Source organism: Rhinolophus sinicus, linkage group LG09 (genome assembly GCF_036562045.2).
Source record: "Rhinolophus sinicus isolate RSC01 linkage group LG09, ASM3656204v1, whole genome shotgun sequence".
Classification (NCBI taxonomy): domain Eukaryota; kingdom Metazoa; phylum Chordata; class Mammalia; order Chiroptera; family Rhinolophidae; genus Rhinolophus; species Rhinolophus sinicus.
Window position 1 is genome coordinate 112,868,977 of NC_133758.1, and position 7,005 is coordinate 112,875,981.

Consider the following 7,005-nt stretch of genomic DNA (forward strand, 5'->3'; position numbering starts at 1 on the left):
GCACAGCCTGTAGTGTTTACTCTGAATTTAGAGTCATTTGTGTTTGTCCCTTTGTTTGAGGACACCAAGACGGCCCAGAGCCCTCCGAAGCCCTTTCGCCCGGATGAAGACAGCTCTGAAGATTCTGCAGGTGGTGTGCTGGGTTCCCTCCACATGTGCCAACAGGGTTACATGTTACACGTAATATTTAACAAGGCAGCCTGTGAAGAAACACAGCTACAGAGGTAACACACGTCAGAGAAGGGTAAATCAGAGACGCAACAGTGGGACATAGCACGGAGCTGGGGGTGAGTCTTACAACGGATTCCGTGCATTTACTCAACAAGGCCACCAAGTTGGCTCCAGAGCCTTCTGTCAAGGAAATGCCATGGCTGGCACAAAGCATATTGTCCATTTGTTACAACACCCATCAATTGAAACGGCAGCTAATTTTGAAGACTGCGCAGGAATTTCACCCGTGAGTCCACGAGGAGAAGACAACGTGTGAAGCCCTGCGTGTTCTCAGAACCACCCTTTTCTAACAGGAACAAGCTGTGCAGCGAGCGCTGTGCTGTTATCACACCCTTCCATAGGATCTGATGCCACCGCAAGAAGCAGAGCTGTGTGAAAGCAACAACTCGAGGAGGCAGAGCTTCTGGCGCACAGACCCACCCTGGCTGGATCCATCCTCCCGGGGACACCTTTGTAAGGTTTGGCTTCCTCCTTGGAGTTGGCGACTTAAGAGGTGACATTCAGGGTGACAGGTCGCGGGGTGCACAGGTACCTGTGGGGCTTGTTAGGTACAAAACTGTGACCGAGCTGGTGGAAATGACGTCTTGAGAGCATGGAGCTTTGCCCAGACTGGGTCTTGCATAGCTGCTGCTCGGGAATGCAGTCTCTCTGCAGAGAGTGATCCCAGGTCACGTCCCAGGCCACCACCACGGGAACAGCGGGAGCAGCCTGACTCCATGTCACTAAGTCCTGATCCCCTATGAGCGAGGGTGCACTTTTGTCTGCCTTGTATAGCAAGATGAAGCTGTGGGTTGGAAAGGTCACCCGTGGAACCTGCTCAGTGTCCCAGAGCATGCTTCCTGGTCACGAGGCCAGCCTTGAACCCAAGTCCCAGCCACGTTCTTCATCCCTCATCACTGAAACTTTTCCATAATTGAGGCAAACAGACTTCAGGATCCCAAATTCGATTTCAGAATATCTGGAAACTCTCTAGAGAAGGTACAACCCAAATCTCGCGTTGGCCAAAAGGTTCCCGGAGAAAGCATCCATGGCACCAGATTCACCAGGACATACCGAGGCTCCGGTATTTCCCATAGAAAACCTCACGTACCCATCAATTTTCCTAACATGTGCTGTTCTTTCTCTTCTCCACCGACAAACTGGAGAACTTTTTTCCTCCTCTGATGAGCAGTTTTCCTCTTAGAAGAGGTTTCTGAGCATTTTAAGTAGGAGTTTAAGCCTTTCTAGAAGGACCATGGGAGTAGTCCCCCAAAGGGGACGAGAACAGGGCTTTGTGGCGGGGTGAAGACAGCAGGCCTTCACATATTTAAAGTTCCATCTTAGGCGAGAGGCATTTGACCACCTGTTTTCTCTGGCCTTTGAGGTCAAAGCAAGAATTGATGAGGAAACACATCAAAGTGGCAGATTTCAGAATTTTTAAAATGACCTTTCATACACTAGTAGAGCTGTTTGAAAGTGGAGTGAGCTGCCACCGAGTGGAATGGGGTGCTCCATCCCTAGAAAGACGTGTATGCAGGAGAAGTACTCAGGGAAGTTGTGATGAAGGACTGAACCAGGTCCCTTCCAATCCTAGAATCCTGTAAGAACATGCATTTCTAAAACAGCCTTCCATTCCAATATATTCACATTCCACAGCTCTTCTAAAGACATTTTAAGAAGACAGAAACATGTGGTAACAGGGTTGCCCTTGGGAGGAAAACTAGGTAGCTGGGGGTCGGGATGGAAGGAGATTTACATTTCAATGGTCTGTCCTGTTGTACCTGTATGGGCAGGCATCACCTATTTCTGTAAGTGAAGGACCAGTGACCTCGGTAGGTCCCCTGGCAGAGGGTCCTGGGCAGTTCTGATGGTCCTGGGCAGTTCTGATGTGGGCTTGGTTTCCTCAGCCCTTTTTCTCTCCCTTTGAGTCAAGTTATTTGCATTTGACTCTGAGTTGACACTTATCTCTGGCAGAGTATGGAAGAAGCAGCTTCTTTTTCGGGGATAATATGCTGACCCCAAACGGCCAAGGCCTTCATTGGTCATTAGTATTCATAGTAGTGTAACATGTCTTGGATGCATTGTCTCTGGGGCTGACGGTTCTGAGATGCCTAGAAGGCAGGGCTGCATTTGGGGATGCTGGTTGCTGGTGCTGTGCTGTGGGAATCACTTTGCACAGGGGTCTTGGAGGCACTTTGGGGACCACGCATAACGCTTTGCCTCTGCTGAAGGCTGAAAACTGAGATTGCATAACTTTGTCTGAGGAGTCACTACTCGTTTCAGGGGTGGTTCTAACTGGAAACATTAGCCTCAAGTTCAGGACCAAGTTCAGGATACAGACGTGGTTCTATGGGCCCATTCAAAATTTATTTTAATTGAATTAGTGGCCATATTTACAAATAAAGAGATTTCATGTTTATAATGTGGACTCTTGTGTTTCTCTTCAAAAACGGGAAGTGCTGGCCAACTGGGTCTGCTTTCATGCAAGATGGCAATTGGGTAGGTGATAACTGTCTCCTTCAGAAAGAACGTTAAGGCTCCAGCTCACCACCAAACGTGATTCTCCAGTTCATGGGAATGGCGTGGCTGCTGTAGACATTGACGTTTGCAGCCTCACCCTTCCGGGTTCATGTACTAGTGAATATTCATAACGAATATTAATGTTCATAATGAATATTAATTTATGCCTCCACATACGGTATTGTTCTCATCATTATTGTATACCTATAGAATGTCAGCCATAATAATGATAGGCTATAATAATGATAATCATGACTTGTGATAAACATTTGTGATTTTACATTATTCCACATTGAAATATGCTCATTCAAAGTGAAGGCTATCATGGTGGAGATGTGTTATATATGACCTCTGGACCAAAACCTATCAACAACTACACGTGCACACATATGGTTCTCATCTCTACTTTTCCTCTCGCCTTTATCTTCCTTCCTCTATCGGACTCATTCTTGCTCGTCCCCTGTGTGTCCAATTGAACGGAAAATCAGAAATTATTAAAGTTGTTAACTTTGTAGAACTGAGCTGCAAGAATCCTGAGTTGTAACTTAGATGAGGGAGGGACCTCAGAGACAGGGCCCTGACAGTTTTACAGGTAATAGGTGAAGTGCCTGGTCCAAATGAATTGCTTCAAGAAGGGAGACAGGAATAATAAATAATACTTTGTTTATAAAATAAAATGCATAAGAGTCTTCAAGGTTGTTAGCAATTTTATTAAAATTCAGAGTAGGAATAAACAGCATTTACTCAACACTCAGTTACTGAGTCTAAAGTAGCTGGGAGACAGAGGTCAGTTACCAGTCCTGCCCTCCTAGAACTTAGCCAGCCTGCAAAAGGTCACCCAGACCAAGCAGGTGTGTGTGTCAGAGTAGGAACCTTTCCAGTCTTCCTAACACCAACCTCATTGATTGCTAAACAGCACCATCAATCAGATGTTTGGCTATTCTACTACAAAAATGCATGTGACTCATAACTAGAATTCTCAGTGCTTGCGTTTAGGGAAGTTACTATGTCATTGGAGATCAGAGAGTTATTCTGACTGGCATTTTGTTTTGGCACTTGGTCAGATTATTTGGCAAGTGTGTGCTGCCTTTCTTCCTAGGAATTTTGCTTGGGACCCACCTGTTAACTGTAGCCCAGCGGGGAAATGTAGTGTGTGTCTCCCAGGGTCTGGCTCCTTCCACCCCCATGGCAAGATGCAACTTTCTGGTCCCCGGGAAATCAGCCTTGGACTTGGACCACGTTAGTGCAGGGACACATGTCACTTGCAGGCAGAAGTGGTCAGGAGCAGCGCATGCTTCCGGGGACACCTTTCCCTCTGGCTTGTTGGCTGGTCGTGCTCCCGAGAGTGGCTTCCTCCTCAGCCTGGGCCTGGAGTGAGGAAGACAGGAGCGGAACCCTTCAGCGGGACACGTCGGTGACGTCTACGTGCCGGACATGAAGAGAGAGAGAAACACCCCCTCGTTAGGCGACTGGGGTTTTCAGGGTGTTTCTTGCTTCATCATACCCTCCCGTACCTTAACTCAGACAAGAAGTTATCCAACCCCCTAGTTCAATAGTTCAATTAATATTGTATGAATACTTTATATTAAGCTATTTATTTTATGTTTGATATATAAGTATCACACATTATTTCTGTAACATATATATTTGTATTAGGTACGTATTATGCACCCACACACTTGGAGGGGCAGGGCACGGAGTAACCAAATGAAAAGGGATCTAAAACTTGCCATTAACTGAATGTGACTTTGAACATGTTTTATTTTTTTCAGTCTTTCCACCCAAAAAGCTTTGGTTTTCTCCTCGGTGAACTGTCATAAGTGCTTGCCACACAGGACTGTTATAACTTGAAACAATGTCGGGAAAGCACGTAGCACATAGCACTCGACAAACGGTACTGAGCATGTGTGCATTTGGGAGCTGTGCTGTGTCTGTGACACTCTCTCACTGCCCTGGATGTGGTCTAAGCCTGGCCGGGGGCACACAGGGCAGCAAAGCACGATTCTTTGTCAGCCCCGAGTCCGGTCAGCGGAGCGCAGCCGGTCAGGCGTACCCTGTACTTAGTCTTCACCGGCATATGAACAATCTCAACATAGAATCAGTCATTAGACAATTAAAAAAAGAAGACCCCTTCAGCCTCTCCACCGCACAAGTTCGCAACAATGATTTGTTTCCCTCTGAGATTTCTAATTATAAGCTTTGAGGACCGGCGTTGTCCCTTACCTTCAAAAGAACTGCTATTTGTTATAGCAGCTGCAAGGCAAAAAGGGCAGCGAATGCCCCAAAGCGGGCTGGCACCCGCAGCCGTGCCCACGCAGCCTGCAGATGGACTCGCTAATAGGAGCCACGCGATGTGTGCCATCCACTGGCACTTTCGGCGCCCGGCTGGGGAGACTTGCACAGCCAGCACCTACAGACAATAGCCTCCCACCCCCACCCCCGTACCCACGCCCCGTTGCCTGTCTTCACAGGTCGCTTTGAATCCCGCTGCCCTTCACGTGGGGTGGGGTGGGGTGGGGAGGAGTCCAGACTGATATTGGGGTCTCAGAGCCGCTGTGAAGGTGAACGCAGGGGTTTTGAGGCCACTTAGCGCTCCGCGCGCGTCTGCAGAAACTAGAGGCAGGTGCCCGGGGAGAAGCCAGGGCCGCCTGCTCTCCGGCGCCCGGCCCTGGCTGTGCGGGTACCGCCTGGTTGCTCCCGAGATTGCGGGGAGCCGGCGCCGCACCGGGGTCTGCGCCGGAGGACCCCGTGCTCGGTGAGGCGCTCTCCGACTTGGCGCGGGCTCCTCGCCGGACCCTCTACTGTGATTTTGCGAATAAGGATTTGTTTCTTTTTACTCTTTTGGCCGCCTCCCCCGAACGTTTCTGTCTGTTTCTTTTTCATCTTTTGCTTTTAAATGAAGACTTGAAAGCACGTCTGGCTGAGAGCATTGCGTTTCCCCTGATTTCTGCCGGACGCCGGAGGGACTGCTGGTGGCTTTTCTAAGATTTGGAGGTGTTCCTAAAGCCTGATTTTCAAGTCGTCCTTAGATTTCCTGCAGCGTCTGTACCCAGCACCTGCCACACAGCAGGGCGGTCCTGAAAGTCTCCAGGGAGACGGGCCTGGGGGGTGGGTCCTCCTGTTGGCGACAGGGAACCGACCGGTAACCAGCCCTTGGAGCTCCCAGCCCCCCACGGGGTCCTGACCCTCCCCCGTCCAGGTCCAGGTCCAGGTCACGTCCTGAGGTGCGTTCCTCCCTACACATGTCGTTTGTGCAGCAAACTCCTCAGTCGTGGAACTTGCACGCGTGCACTTTGCTGGGCGCTGCTTCCCGTTCAGTCCCCACGTGGTTAGAACAGTGCCCAGTACATTCTGGAGGGTGGAGCGCTGCCCGCAACGGAGATGGTACAGGACACGTGCTGTGCAGAGAAATGGCGGAAAGAGCACACAGATCAAAGCACTTTAAATGAGATGGTGTGTGGGAGGCTGACTGCACCGACCAGAGGCAGTGAGCCCGGCAGGGCCTGGGAGGAGGCGGCTGCAGGGGCCGGGAGTCAGCCTGTTTCTACCGGGAGCCAGGAGGCCAGTGTGTGTGTGTGGGGGGGGGGGGGGGGCTGCCCCGCCTTGGTAGGGCTTTGTAATAGTTTCAGCTTTTACTGAAGACTAGATGGGGCCAACTGGACGGCTGAGAACAGAGAAGTCAGCCCCAGGATGGATTGCGGTCCCACCTGGACCCCTCTTGCTGCTGTGTCCACAGTGGAATGAAGGCAGGAAGAAGAGGCGATTGCAGCTCCAGGAGAGACGCGGGCCTGGCTTGGAGCTGTGGAGGTGCTGAGATGGGGTCTGAAGGATTACAATGAATTGGATCCGGGCTGTGAGAGGCCAGAGCCAAGGGTGACCCTCGGGTCCTGATGAGCAAGAAGGTGCTGCTGGCAGCCCCCGGGAGAGAAAACGGGGGCGGAGAGAACGGAAGGGGGCAATCCCAGAGTCCGGTTTGCACTGGCTGTGCTTAGGCTACTTCGAGACTTTCAGGTGCAGAGAACGGCAAGTCGTTGGACATGGGATTGAGCTTCAGGAGAGAGGTCCGGGGAGAGAGGTAAAGGTGGGGACCGTCATGGTGATGGAAGGAGCACTGACTCTGGGTGGTGAACACACAATGTGCTATATGGATGCTGTGTTACAGAATTGTACACCTGAAATCGATGTAACTTTACTAACCACTGTCACCCCAATAAACTTTAATTAAAAGAAAAAAAGCTGGGACCCTCAGTATGCACTTGCTACTTAAAGTCTTGG